Source organism: Adiantum capillus-veneris, chromosome 27 (assembly GCF_014529385.1).
Source record: "Adiantum capillus-veneris isolate H3 chromosome 27, ASM1452938v2, whole genome shotgun sequence".
Classification (NCBI taxonomy): domain Eukaryota; kingdom Viridiplantae; phylum Streptophyta; class Polypodiopsida; order Polypodiales; family Pteridaceae; genus Adiantum; species Adiantum capillus-veneris.
In genome coordinates, this window is record NC_140957.1 from 119,652,504 (window position 1) to 119,668,167 (window position 15,664).

The following is a 15,664-nucleotide window of genomic DNA, read 5'->3' on the forward strand; positions in this document are numbered from 1 at the left end:
TTAAAAATTACTATTTCTCTATATTGAGGAGTCCTTGTGGGTTGAAGGCCATAGGGTCCTCTCTATGCTAGTAAGGACCTCTATTTACTCTATATTGGCACCCTCAGTGGCTTGAAGGCCATAGGGTTCCCTCTATGCTCTATGCTCTATATTGACATCCTATGGCCCCAAGGCCACAAGGTGTCCTCATTGTTTCCAAAAAATACTCATTGTTTTGGCAACCTATGGCCCTAGGTCCATAGAGTGCTCTTTATGTTGTTATAAAGCACTATTTTCTTTATATTGGCACCCTAAGGCCTGAAGGCCATAGGGTCCCCTCTATGTTAGTAAGAACCTCTCTATTCTCTATGATGGAATCCTATGGCCCCAAGGGCCACAAGGTGCCCACTATGTTTTCATTTTGAAGAAACCCTTCATGATGGATTTTTGACAACCAATGGCCCTAGGGCCATATATACGAGTAAAAAATAGTATTTTCTCTCTATTGGCACCATGTGGCTTGAAGGCCATAGGGTCCCCTCTATTCTAGTAAGAGCCTCTCGATGATCTATGTTGGCACCCTTTTGCCTGAAGGACATAGGGTCCGCTCTATGCTAGTAAGAACCTCTCTATGCTCTATATGGTAGCCTTGGCCTAAAGGCAATAGGATCCCCTCTATGCTAGTAAGAACCTCTCTATGCTCTATATCGGCATCTGATGGCCTCAAGGCCATGAGGTGCTCTCTATGTTTTGAAGAAACCCTTCATAAGGGTTTTTCGGTAACCTATGGCCAAGGGTGCTCTCTTTATGGCCGTAGGGTTTTTTGTATATTAGGGAATCCTCTCCATGCTCTATCTTTGCATCTTATGGCCGTTGTTATCTATGCTAATAAGTAGCCACCATTGATCTATGTTTGTCTCCTATTGCTTTACGGCAACAAGGTGTCATACTTCATGCCAATTTAAAGAAAAAACTAAATGCCCTACATTGACACCCTATGGCCCAGGGCCCACCTGTCCTCATGCTACTAAGTTTTTAGAAGAAAGAACTCATTCCATTCCCAGCAATGGATGCATTGACATTGGGAGATGCTTTTTACATTATTGTTAAATGGTGTATTGGGTTGCTACAACATATACAATACGAAGTGGTTTTTATGTCTGAGGCTCACAAAGGAATGGGAGCATTGGAGGCACAATCTAATGGAATGAGCTTTAGGGAGGTTTGGAAGGATAAAAGGGTTCAACTTTGGGATGAAAGAAAAACACATGTAGTAGCCTCCATAAACTTGGTGAGCTAGGTGAAGATAACATTATTATTGGTATTGAAACATCCTATGCTTGTGAGGCTACTATTTTTGCACAATTTGATGTATGCAGTATCAATCTGGTTTGTTGGCTTATCAAGAGTGTGACAACTATGGATGGAAAAGCGTTGTTACAATATGAGGATTTACATGCTAGTGACGCATTACAAGATACATGCATTAAATCATCTCGCTTGGTAGAGCCTATTTCAAAAAATTAAAATATTAATTTATAAATAGGAAGCCAAAAATTTCCATGAAACCTTCTAAGATATCCAATCAAGCATCCATATCATCTGTCCAGCTTGTTTCAACCATAGATTGTTGTTCTGTGAGGTGTTGTCAATATGCCAATCGAGATAAGGTCATGGCTATGCGCACTAAATTTTGGGGACAAAGTTTACCAAAAAAAAAACCACTATGTGTATGATACAATGTTGACTACTTGCATTGTTAGTGTGCAAACAAGAAAGAAAATGAGAACCTCTTTAGCCTTGCACACACCACATCGTCTAAAGGAAACACCATAAAGCTGTGAAAAACACCTATGTCAAACACCTAAAAGTCAGGCGGGAAACAGCCCTAACCCAAACCATGATTGAAATTGATGAAAAACAAGGCCATAAATATGAATTTTTTGTCGTGTAGACCTTCATAGAGTATCCATATGCTTAATTCTGACAACGAATGAGAGAGCTATAAGCGTTTGAAGTTAGGGTATCTCCCAAAAGCTCCAAAGAAGCTAGTCTCTGTAAGCAAAAAGGATGTGCAAAGAATTGCAGCTATTAAAAAGGGAATATTTTTGGCTCTTATCCCAAGGAATTTTCCCTCTCCTCTTAGCCGACATGGTTCTCTCTTTGGGCACCTTTTAATTGGTCCAATTTTGGCCCTTTTTGGGTGAAAAATGAGTTGTCTGTGACCATTTGACCAAGGAATGGGGTGGGGGCAAGTGTCCAGGGACCAAAAAGGTGGTCAGGTGCCTGTCTAGGTAGTGGGAACTCACAATGGGTGCCCCCTCTCTCCCCCAATACCCACGAGCCCAATTTACCCCTTTGATACAACCTTAGGGGGTGCCCACTCCCCCCCTTATACCCTCTAATTTCCACTTTCTCCCCTGCATGTGGGATTACTCCATTGCCCCTTGGCACCATCCTCCCACCTCCCCAACTTTCCCAAAATTTTTCAGTTTATCCCAAAGCATGAGGGGACTTCTCGAACAATTTTCCCCGAGGTATAATGCTGCTCCGATCATCGAATGACGCACCGTAACACACGGCTCGAAGCCCATCACCTCGACTATCTCCAAAAATATAAAACTTCAACATTTCTAATCTTAGACCCCTGAGTTGGCCTAGCTGCCCTTCTCGCATGCACCTGTAATCACATTCTAAGTTGAGACCACCTGCCTCGGATGCTCATAACTCATGATGTACAAGTCTGATTCACAAGCTATAAAGCACGAATGAAAATAATTATTAAAAACCATATTTTGGAGTCTCAACAAACAACCCAGAACAGCAGCATTCAAGATTGGAAAAATCACACCTTTGCACACGAATTTTTACAAGGCCACTTCCAAAACTTCCAGGGCTATGTACACATATATACACGAGGCTAGTGGGCAAGCTTTTTGGCATGACTTAGTGACTTCGTGCTTATCCAAAAATGCCTGACATAGCTTGCCAACCCCCCTTTCCTGCTTGATCATTCATGACAAGTAGAGGTGTCTAGGGTGAACAATTGTTGCATTTCTTCCCTAGAAACCTCATCCACATTTTCAGATGTCTCCACATTGTCTCCTTCCATTGATAGCATTTCGTCAGTCACAATTGTCATCAAATGTGCCAGATATTTCTTCAATCTATAACCATTGACATGATATTTATGTTGTGCACCATTGAAGTCTGCCAACTGATATGTGCCATTTTCAAATTTGTTTACGACAGTAAAAGGACCTTCCCATTTGATTTGAAATTTCTTCTGAAATGTATTGTCCAATTTACTATTGTATCGCAACAGCAAATCACCCTTTTCCATTTTTTTTAACTTCCACGCACTCATTGGCTTTTAGCTGAGCCTTCCTTGACACTTCTTCATAGTAGCTCAAAGCTAAAACTCCGTCCAATTGTAAGCATTGTAAATCCAATAACTTTTCTGCCATGCATTCGTTTGCTCCTCATCTTCCAATGACAATAGCTTGAGAGCAGGAATTTCCACTTCAATTGGTAGTAAAGCTTCCTTGCCATAAACCAAGTGGTAAGGGGAGAATCCTGTGCTTGTCTTGATAGCATTTCTATAGGCCCACAATGCACAAGGAAACTCTGAATCCCAAGTTTTCCCATGTGTTTTAGTCATCTTTGTCAAGATCTTCACCAACTCTCCATTGAACCTTTCATTAAGACCATTGCATTGTGGATAATAGGGAGAACTGTACGTATGCTGTATATTGAGCTTTTTGCATAAGAAATCAAACATCTCTCCTCTAAATCCTAGTTCTCTATCCAAAAGTAGCTCTAGTGGCACACCAAATTTGCAACATATGTACTCATAAACAAATTTTCCCATCTCTTTACTAGTAATCTGTCTGACAGCTTTCGCTTCTACCCATCGTGACAAATAATCCACTGCTGTCAAAATGTAAGCATTTCTCTTGCTAGTCATAGGTAAGGCTCCAATAGCATCAAGACCCCTGTTTTTGAACACGTCAAAAGATAAATTGTCTTCTGCAGCTCAGGCTTCAAAATTCTCTTTTCCATCCTCTAACAAGGCAAGCATGAGTTGCACCAATGATTAACATCCCATTGAATACTCGGCCGTATATAACCTACTTGCAAGATCTTATGAAGCATGATCTTGATAGCAAAATGGCCTCCACAAGATCCCTCATGATTTTCTTCTAGAATTTTGTAAATCTCCTCCTTCCAAGGCACACGATGCAAAACCAAATCACCTCCTTTCATGTGAAGCACATCATCAAGCATTTTGTATTTCCTGGCTTTCCTTATGAACACATACTTTTTAGAAGACGAAAAACCTTCAGGTAGAACACTTGTCAATAGAAAATCCACTTCCTTTGATACGATTTGCCTCCCATGATATAAAGGGGCATCTACCTTTACCACAAACACACAAGTGATAATGTCTTGGGCAGCATCATGAGCTTCTTCATTTAGAGACCTCTGAATATGCTGTAAATGTTAAGTATGGAGCCTGATTTACCCTTGTAATTTTCTGTGGTAAAAGCGCACATTTGTAAGGCCCCCATTATGAGGAGAAGCCATCGTGCGTGAAGGAAAATCAGTCACTGAAAACCAAAATTTTCACGGACAAGAATCAGGGGCAACTTTAAAGGCCTCGGGGACGGAGGCCCCCGAGACTTTTTTTTCCGCCGGAATATTCTTTTTCTCCGGAATATTATGGCCGGACAGCGGCCGGAAAGTGGCCGGAAAACAACCGGTCGATTGGCCGGTGGCCGGTAGTCAATGGCCAATGGCCGGTGGTCGGAAGTCAATGGCCGGTGGCCGGTGGTCAGAAGTCAATGGCCGGTGGCCGGTGGCTGAATTCAAAAGCGGACTTGTCTTCTCAAGGGCGGCCACACATGGGTGGATTGGAGGGTCCGATTTGGACTTATTCGCACAAGGGCGGCTACACATGGCTGTCTCTCATAAGAGAGGGCAACCCTTTTGGCCTATAAAAGGAGGCCATTTCTACACACATTTCATAGTGTGAAGTTGATGCAACAAGGTGAGTGTGAGGTGGTGAGAGTGAAGCAAGGCGGGAGCTCCATTAAGGGTATAATCCCTTTGTAAACTACTTCTTGTTTTGAAGTACTAAAGCCATTGAGTGGCTGCTTTCTCGTGGACGTAGCCCACATTGGGTGAACCACGTATATCGTGTGTACTCTCTCTCTCTCTCTCTCTCTCTCTCTCTACTCTATAATCTCGTGTATATAAATCTGTCTCTCTCCATTAAGTAATCTACTCAATTATCTATTTAGCTACGTCTTATTTTCTAACAATTGGTATCAGAGCAAGGTTTGCTCGTAGCTAAATTATCTCAAGGAAAGGATTCCTTGAATTGAGTGGGAGTTATGGAGGAGGAAGGGAAGCTCAAGATTGAGAAGTTCAACGGCAAAAACTACCAACATTGGAAGATGCAGATTGAAGACTATCTCTACCAGAAGGACCTCTATTTGCCACTAGGCGGTCTTGCGAAGAAGCCCGCAACAATGGCAGATGAAGCATGAATTGTCCTTGATCGAAAGGCACTGCGAACAATCCGGTTAAGCTTGGCGTCAACGGTGGCCTTCAATGTTTCGGAGATGAAGACCATGGAGGACTTGATGAAGTCACTTGATGACTTCTACGAGAAACCATCGGCATCCAATAAGGTATTTCTTATGAAGCGCTTGTTCAATCTAAAGATGGCAGAGAATGGCTCAGTTGCAGAACACCTAAATGAATTTAACACAAACATAAGTCAACTTCGATCAGTGAAAATAAATTTCGATGACGAAGTGCGAGCTCTCCTTATACTATCATCTCTACCAAATAGTTGGGACAGCCTTGTGATGGCTGTAAGTAATTCTATCTCTGGCACAAATACTCTTAAGTTTGATGATGTTGTGGGTGTTCTTCTGAGCAAGGAAATGTGAAGGAGAAGCACAGGAGAATCATCAAGTGCTGCACTATCAGTGGAAACAAGAGGAAGGCTTAAGGAGAGGTTCAAAAACCAAAAGGGTTGTGATCGCTCAAGGCGGAGCAAGTCACACACAAAGTCAGTTCTTGAATGTTGGAACTACGGCAAGAAGGGGCACGTCAAGAAGGATTGTTGGTCCAAGAAGAAGAAGGAGACAGAGTCTCAAGACAACAAGCCAACATCGGAGGCTAATGTGGCAGGTAAAGTAGAGCAAGATGCTCTAATTCTCTCATTAGACAATGTGTCTAATTCCTGGATAGTAGATTCTGGGGCTTCATTCCATGAGACACCACACAAGCAACATTTCCAAGACTACACCAAAGGTAATTTTGGGTATGTATACTTGGGAGATGATGAAGCTTGTGAGATTGTTGGCAAAGGTACAGTTTGTGTCAATCTGCTAACAGAAATGAATGGAAGCTTAAAGATGTTAGGCATGTTCCTTCTCTTCGCAAAAATTTGATCTCTACAGGACAATTGGACGATGAAGGTCACAACATTGCATTCGGAAACAAACGGTGGAAGATCTCAAAGGGATCTTTGGTGGTTGCCAAGGGTGAAAAAGTCGGTACACTTTACTTGTGTACTATTAGCACGCAACCTTCAGCTTGTGCAGCAACTACAGAAGTTGACAGTGCGGTGTGGCACTACCGACTTGGGCATATGAGTGCCAAAGGAATGCAAATCCTTCAAACAAAGAAGCTTCTACCAGGTTTGAAAGAAGTGGACTTAGAGTTCTGTGAAGATTGTGTTTATGGTAAACAAATGAGGGTAAAATTTCAAAAATCAAGAAATGAAAGAAAAAATAAAAAACTTGAGTTGGTTTATTCTGATGTTTGGGGTCCTGCAAGTACACCATCACTTGGTGGCTCATTGTACTATGTAACATTCATAGACGATGCGACTAGAAAAACATGGGTTTATGTCATGAAGAATAAATCCGATGTATTTTCCATATTTCAAAGGTGGAAAGCCTTTGTGGAGAATGAAACAGGTACCAAGGTTAAATGCCTCAGATCCAACAATGGAGGCGAATATTGCAGCCAAGCTTTTGAAAGCTTTTGTGCTAGCAATGGAATTCGGAGGCAAAGGACAACCCCAAGGACACCTCAACAAAATGGGATTTCAGAAAGGATGAATAGGACAATCATGGAACGAGCACGAAGCATGCGGCTACATGCAGGCCTACCGCTTGAGCTTTGGGAGGAAGCTGTAAGTACGTCTGTGTACTTAATCAATCGGTCACCCTCAACGGCAATGGATAGGGGAGTTCCAGAAGAGGCATGGACAGGTAAACCGGTGAATTATGCATTTCTCACAGTATTTGGGTGTGAGGCTTTCATGCACATAGATAGAAGCCTAAGATCAAAGTTAGATGCAAAGTCCAAAAAGTGTTTCTTCATTGGCTATGGAGAAGGAGACTTTGGGTATCGCCTATGGAATCCTGAAGATGGTAAAATCTTAAGGAGTAGGGATGTAATTTTTAATGAAAAAAATATGTACAAAGATTACTTGGAAAGAAAACAAACAAAAGAAACAGGTGATGAGTACATGGAGCTTGAGGACGGTGAAGACTCAAGGACTGCAAACGGTGACAATGTGCAACAACGTCAACCAAATGAGGAGCCTCAACCTATTCTCCGAAGATCTACAAGAGCAAGTAGACCTCCAAAAAGGTTTGTTCCTTCCTTCAACCATCTCTTGATCTTAGATTCTGGAGAGCCGGATTCATATGAAGAAGCTATGCAACGTGAATCCAAAGAAGAATGGACGAAGAGCATGCAAGTGGAGATGGACTCACTACATCGCAACCAAACATGGGAGTTGGTTGAGTTGCCTAAAGGTAAGCGGGCACTTCAAAACAAATGGGTGTACAAGCTAAAGGAAGAAGAAGGTGGGAAGAAAAGGTACAAGTCTAGGCTTGTGGTAAAAGGTTTTTCTCAAAAGAAAGGTATTGACTTCAATGAAATATTTTCTCCTGTTGTAAAAATGAACTCAATTAGGCTTGTCTTAAGCCTTGTGGCTGCTCATGATCTAAATCTCGAGCAAATGGATGTAAATACGGCATTCCCTCACTGTGACTTAGAGGAGGAAATCTACATGCTTCAACCAAAGGGGTATGAAGTAAAAGGTAAGGAGAAAATGTTTTGCAGATTAAAGAAGAGCTTGTATGGTTTAAAGCATGCATCAAGACAATGGTACTTGAAGTTTGATCGATGGATGTTGGATCATGGATTCACAAGATGCAACTCGGATCACTGCGTCTACACGGAGAATTTGGGAGATGGGAAATTCATCATCCTAATGTTGTATGTTGATGACATGTTGATTGCAAGTGCTAACATGTAGGACATCAAAGACCTAAAAGAGGAGCTGTCCAAATATTTTTCAATGAAAGATTTAGGTGCTGCAATGAGGATACTTGATATGAAAATATCAAGGGACAGGACGAAGAAGACAATAAAGCTATCTCAAGAAGATTACATCAAGAAGGTACTAGAAAGGTTTGCAATGCAAAATGAAAAACCGGTTTCTACACCTTTGGATGGTCATTTTAAACTAACGAAGGATATGTGTCCAAAGACACAAGAGGAGATAGCCTATATGTCTAAAGTTCCATATGCTGCAACGGTAGGTTCTCTAATGTATGCTATGTTCTGGACAAGGCCAGACATTGCACATGCAGTGGGAGTTGTGAGTAGGTTCATGGACAACCCAGGTAAAGAGCATTGGCAAGCTGTGAAGTGGATACTTAGGTATCTAAAAGGGCCAACAACAAATGCTTTGTATTTTGGAGGAACTGATATTTTTCTAGAAGGGTATGCTGATGGAGATATGGCAGGTGACAAAGATACTCGAAGGAGCACTATTGGATATGTGTTCACAGTTGGAGGCACAGCAGTAAGCTGGGCTTCAAAGCTGCAGAAAGTGGTTTCACTTTCTACCGGGGAAGCAGAGTATGTAGCAATGACAGAGGCAAGCAAAGAAATTCTGTGGCTTCACAGATTCTTAGAAGAGCTTGGATTCAAACAAGACAATTGTGTCTTGTACAGTGATAGCCAAAGCGCTATCCATCTTGCAAAGAACTCAGCCTTTCATTCAAGGACAAAGCACATTGAGGTGAGATATCACTTCATACGTACTCTTTTGGAAGAGGGACAACTAAAGCTAGGAAAGGTGCATACAAGTGAAAATCCTGCAGACATGTTTACAAAGGTGGTCAACAAGGAGAAGTTGAGCTTTTGCTCATCTTCAATCGGCATTCAAGGATAAGAAGCCAGAATGGAAAGCAGTCACAGGTTTGGTTTGGAGATCAGTCTCCAAGTGGGAGATTGTTAAGTATGGATCCTGATTTACCCTTGTAATTTTTTGTGGTAAAAGCGCACATTTGTAAGGCCCCCATTATGAGGAGAAGCCATCGTGCGTGAAGGAAAATCACTCACCGGAAACCAAATTTTTCACGTACAAGAATCAGGGGCAACTTTAAAGGCCTTGGGGGTGGAGGCCCCCAAGACTTTTTTTTCGCCGGAATATTCTTTTTCGCCGGAATATTATGGCCGTCCGGCGGCCGGAAAGTGGTCGGTAAACAACCGGTCGGTTGGCCGGTGGCCGGTAGTCAATGGCCGATGGCCGGTGGTCGGAAGTCAATGGCCGGTGGCCGGTGGTCAGAAGTCAATGGCCGGTGGCTGGTGGCCGAATTCAAAAGCGGTCTTGTCTTCTCAAGGGCGGCCACACATGGGCGGATTGGAGGGTCCCATTTGGACTTATTCGCACAAGGGCGGCTACACATCGCTGTCTCTCATAAGAGAGGGCAGCCCTTTTGGCCTATAAAAGGAGGCCATTTCTACACACATTTCATAGTGTGAAGTTGATGCAACAAGGTGAGTGTGAGGTGGTGAGAGTGAAGCAAGGCGGGAGCTCCATTAAGGGTATAATCCCTTTGTAAACTACTTCTTGTTTTGAAGTACTAAAGCCATTGAGTGGCTGCTTTCCCATGGACGTAGCCCACATTGGGTGAACCACGTATATCGTGTGTACTCTCTCTGTCTCTCTCCATTAAGTAATCTACTCAATTATCTATTTAGCTACGTCTTATTTCCTAACAATAAACTCCATGCTTCAAGCTTTTTGAGCAACACTTTCACTTTGAAGCATAAATTTTTCAGTTTAGGGTTCTTATTCTTCCATACTCCCAACTCTTGCTTCACAAGCAACAAAGCATCTCCTTTAATTTGCAAGCGTCTAATTCCCAATTGTAAGAAAATATGCAAACCACCTTCAAGAGCCATGTATTCTGTTTCATTGTTAATTTTGACATCAAGTTTCAGCCCTTGCTTCCTCATAAGCTTTCCTTGTGCATCATAATAACAATGCCTCTTGAAGCAACATCATGACTTCTTCGATGAGAACCATCAAAGTATAACAGTGAAGCATTAGGGATGGTAAGAGTCCCAACTTCCTGCTTTCACACAACCTCTTCTTTAACCAAAACTGGACTATCCTTATAAGTGAGAAGATCCACTAAGGTAGCCCGAGTACTTTCCTCCACCAAAAAGGTGAACTAAAACTCCTAGAGTTCAATAACCCATCTCATCACTATTTTTGATATATTTGAATTATTGAACAGCTGGGGAAGTCATGAATAACTGGTAAGAAAGGTGAATGACTTTCACAGCAAATAGTATCTGAATCGCCTGCAAGTATAAACCATACTGGTTTGTCACCAATTCAGTTTCAAAAAAATCTCTTTCATGAGGAGTCTTCACTCTGCTAGCATAATGAACAAGCTTCATATACTAAGATTCATTCCCCCTTTGTAATAACATAGCTCCAGTAGCATCATCTTCCACTGATGGGTTGACATAAAACTCCTTTTCCCAGTCAGGAGCTTGCATAATAGGTAACGTACTCAAAACTTATTTAACTTTGTCAAAAACATTGTCGCACTCATGAGACCACTCCAAGGATCATTCTTAACTATTTGCTGCAATGGATACAATAGCTGTGATGCCAAAGGTATGAAACGAGACAGATATTTAACTTTCTGTATGAAAATGGCCAACTGTCTGGTATCTTTAGGGGATGACAATAACAACAAAGCCTCCACTTTCTCTGGGTCTGCTTCAATCCCATTTTCTAAAATAACATGCCCAAGAAGCTTCACCCGTGGCTATGCCAAATGACATTTTTTAGGGTTTAGCTGACCCCACAGTCGTCATACCTTGCAAAAGTCATTTTAAGCTTTTAAACATGCTCTTTTCTTGAGCTCTATATGCACAAATCATCTACAAACCCTTTGACAAACTTTCCAAGGAATGGGGTAAGGATCCAATACACTTTCCTTTTAAAAGCTCTTGGCCCTTTTGTCAACCCAAAAGGAAGGCAACAAAAGCAGAAACAACCCCATGGCGTGATGAAAGTAGTCTTTTTCCGGTCTTTAGGAGCAAGGATAAGCTTAAAGTATCCTGAATACTTATCATAGATAATGTATCTTTCAAAACCAGCTACTGCATCTAGCAATTGATCAATAAAAGGCAAAGGGTAAGGATCTTTCTTGGCCACCGCATTAAGTGGCTTGTAATCAACACAAACTCTCCAACACCCATCTTTCTTTGGGGTGACTACTACAAGGCTCACCCATCTAGCATTATCCACTGGCACAATGAACCCTGCATCCAAAATCTTATCTACTTCTTCCTATAAAGCATTCATCTGTTCCTTACCCATCCTTTTTAATTTTTGCCATCTTGGCTTTGCCCCTTCAACTAGCTCGACCTTCACTAGATCTCCAACAAAACCCCTTATTTCTTGATATGAGGTAATGAAAATATTTGGAAACATGTCCAACATTGCTAATTACTCCTTTCTTTCTCCTTGTGTCAAATCAGTACTCATCATATTTTGAATCAACTCTTTCTTCATTGGCTATTCCTGTTTCGGTTGCATCAACTCTTCAAGTTTCTCTAGGCGACTTGAAGCATTTATATTCCCTGATATTTGCAACACTTCACTCATTTCTTTCTATTCTTCATCCAACAACAAGAATGACACTTCATCCTCATCATCGAAACTCAAAGTAATGCTACTTTATGAGTCTTCAAAACTATCATCACTGGTAGTTTTGGACTCATCATTCTCAGTCACATCTTCAAGTGCCATAGGTTGTTTGGTAGTCATATCAAACACTTTCTTTTCACCCTTCTTGCCATGCACACCGATTGTGCCCTTGCCCCAATCTTGCACGACACCAAAAACTCTCAACCACGGCCATCCCAAAATGAGAGGAAAGGCTCTCAGACCAGTTGGCATAACATGAAAGTTCACCACAACCTTCACGTTAAAGACTTTGACTTTTGAATTCTTGATCATTCCCAAACATTTCACTTTGGCATGGTTTCCCAGTTGAATCTGAAACCGAGAGCTTCCCCATGTAATGAGACCCAGTCTCTTGACACATGACTGTGTGATCACATAGACTTGAGTACCTCCATCAATGTAGGCTTCTCCCATGCCCACACCTTTGTGCCAAGAGTTCACCACAGGATAGATATCGGGTAACTCTCACACAGGCAACACTGTAACATGTCCATGCTTTGGCTCTTTTTTTGGATTCACTAATGCCTTCCACTGCCTTTTAAGTTTGGGCACCATATTCATCAACTGTCCAAAAGTACAATCTACTTTCTTCCCAATCAGGCCTTCCTTTAAACTGTAAGCTGTTTGGCCTTCTTCCAAAGGCAAATATGCCACTTCAAATCGTCCTACGAGGCTTTCTCTTTCTCTTGGATTTCGCATCTTCACCTTCCTTCTCCTTCCCTTTCTTTTTTTCTAGGCCATGGTGCTGCATAACCTTCCCTCTTCCTTTTGACTACTAGCAACACATCTGCGTCTTTCTTTTCAACCCGCACAAAACCCACATGACCACCCAAATTTGAGGCTTGATTTTCATGTCCAGTACCTTGATCTCCCCGTATACCCAATGCATAATCATTATCTCTGTCAGGAATCTGCTAAGGAAGTGGAAACATATCCCATTCCATCCTTCCCATCTTTGAACAATAAGTGCTAATATGACCAAGTTCACCACAATCATAACAAGTGGGGATGAACCTCCTATGTGGCTCAAAGCCACCTTGTCCATGACCATCATTCACATTAGGATGAGCTTCACATGCTTGAGCCATTCCTCTACCACACCCATGACCACGAACACCTCCACCACCAAGGACACTAAGTTTCAATTCTTGCATCATGGTCATCATGTCTTGCATATTTTGTTGTACCTGTTCGGTACTAGCAGCCCTTTGAACAGGTTGACCTCCATCTTCTGCTTGATTCTCCTCCTTTTGGCTGCCATTAGTTGGCTAAGAGACCGATTTCCCATATTCATTAAGTCTTTGAGCTTTCCATTCTTTCTCTCTGGCAATGGCGACTGTCTCCTCAAAGGTGGCGGACCTTTTCAGCTCAACTTTGAACTTCAGACTTTCTTTTAGGTTTGCCACAAAACGGTCCTTCTTTGACATGGATGGAGGGATTTCGTTTCCCAAAGCCCCAGTCCATTTAACGATTTAACCCATAAACGGGTGAACTGCATGACAAAATCATCAACACTCTAATTAGCCCTTTGAGTGTATGTTAGGCACACATTGCCATAACAAGTAACCAATGCAGTAAACATACAATTCATATCAAACAGGAAGCAGGAAACTGCATACTTCAAACACCATACTGCAAAGGAAACAGGTACATAACATCATAGATAGAGGGAAAATAGTGTGCCATTCATCATCATTATTCAGTAATACAACAGAAAACACAGAACTAATGCAGGAGAGAGCCAACTGCATCAACAGGCATAGACATAATTACTTCTCGTCCTGAGAATTCACGAGACACACAACTAACTTCCCCAAAATATAAAATACCCATGTTCACTTATCCCTAAGGTTCAAAGATAAAGGTTTTAGTTATAGTTCAAAAAGTAATAGCCTGACTGCCCTGAAAGCCCTGATAAATCTGGCACTAACATCTGGCACACCTGGTGGGCAAGGTTTCTGAAACCTTGTGAGAACCCATCCCTTGATTAGTCAAATCCTCCTCCAGGTTATCTTTAGCTTCAATTCCCTGTAAAACTGTTGCTGCAGTCACAGTTTCTTTGTCAGGCTCTTCAAAATCTTCCTCCACTTGAACTGTAACTGCTTCCTTAGCACTCTCTGTCTCCTGAGAAAGTATCTCAGCCACAATGTTTTGAACTGAATCCTTTAAGCTATGCTCCTCTCCAGCAACCTCCAGATCCTTCACTTCAACAAATTTATCTTTTCTTGCAATTACTGCTCCCCCTGAATCTTCAGGAACATGCTCCTGAATGGTAGCTGCATCCTTAATCCCTGCGAACATGTCAGAATCTTTAGTAATAATCACCTGGTCAGGTTGATTTTCTCCTTGCTGCTGCAACTTTGCCTTCAAAGTCTCCAACTACTGTGTCCGGTCAGTACACTGTTGTTTGAGCTCAGAATTCTGCTTCTCCATTAACACATTCTCCTTCTTCATTTCCTCTTCTGCACACTTGGTAGGGCTTGCTGACAACATCATACATTTTTACTTTAATATGCTCCCAGATCCCCTTCATGTAATCTCTCATTTCTACTTGCATTTGATTGACATCCACTGATGCCAAATACCAGCCATCCACATCCAGCTCTTCATCAGACATCTCCCTAATTCTTTCCTCCACTCTTTTACAGGCTGTGACTCTGTTCAGTAAAACCCTGTTTCTACTTTCCAAGGCAGCATTCAAGGTATTCATCTCTGTCATTTGATCCTGCAAAAATGAAAACCATTCTTCTTTCCATTCAGCCAATCTAGCTGAAGTCTTCTCCCTTGATTCCACAATCTGCTTATAAACATTCAACTCCTTTTGTAAAGCTTCCTGACCTTCAGTTAACTGTTGTACTTGCTCCAGCAGTAATTCCTCCTGAGTAGTACTTTTCTTACTCTCCTCCACTTCATTCTTTAACTGCTCTAATTTTGAATGCAATTTATTGTTTTCCCTCTTGACCAATGTGCTATCCATTATCTGTTGCTCCACATACTCCTTCATTATTCCAATTGCATTTTGGACTTCATCCAAAGATACATTAGCAAAACTAACTTTGCTAACTTTTGGCTCTTGAATAACACAATCAGGAACTTTTATGGCAGACACCCCTGCCACTCCCTTTTCTTCACTTTCTTCAATTTAAATCCTGTTTTTACTGACATAGGTGTTACAGTCTTAGTGCCTGTCTCCAAAACAGTTTCAGTGACTAAATCACCAAATTCCATATCCAAATTGACCTTAACTGTCTCCAAAGATTCCTTACTGGTATACCCTGGAGCCATCAAACCCTGAACATCTTTGGTAAAGTGTAAAGAACTCTGATCTTCATTCAGCTTTTGCCTCTTCTCTTTTCTCTGAGTGGACCCTGAATCTACAAGCAATTGTCCCTGCTCTGGCAAAATCTTCCCTTGAAGTATACTCTTGTTGGTAACATGCTGGAAAACTGCTGCCAAATATGGGCCTACCTTTGTGGTCTTGTCTTTCCTTTTCTGCTTTGTATACAACTCAAATTTCATTCTGTCAAACAGAATGTTTGCCCATCCCACTTGTCTTCCACTTTTTGCAGCCATGAGTATGCCATA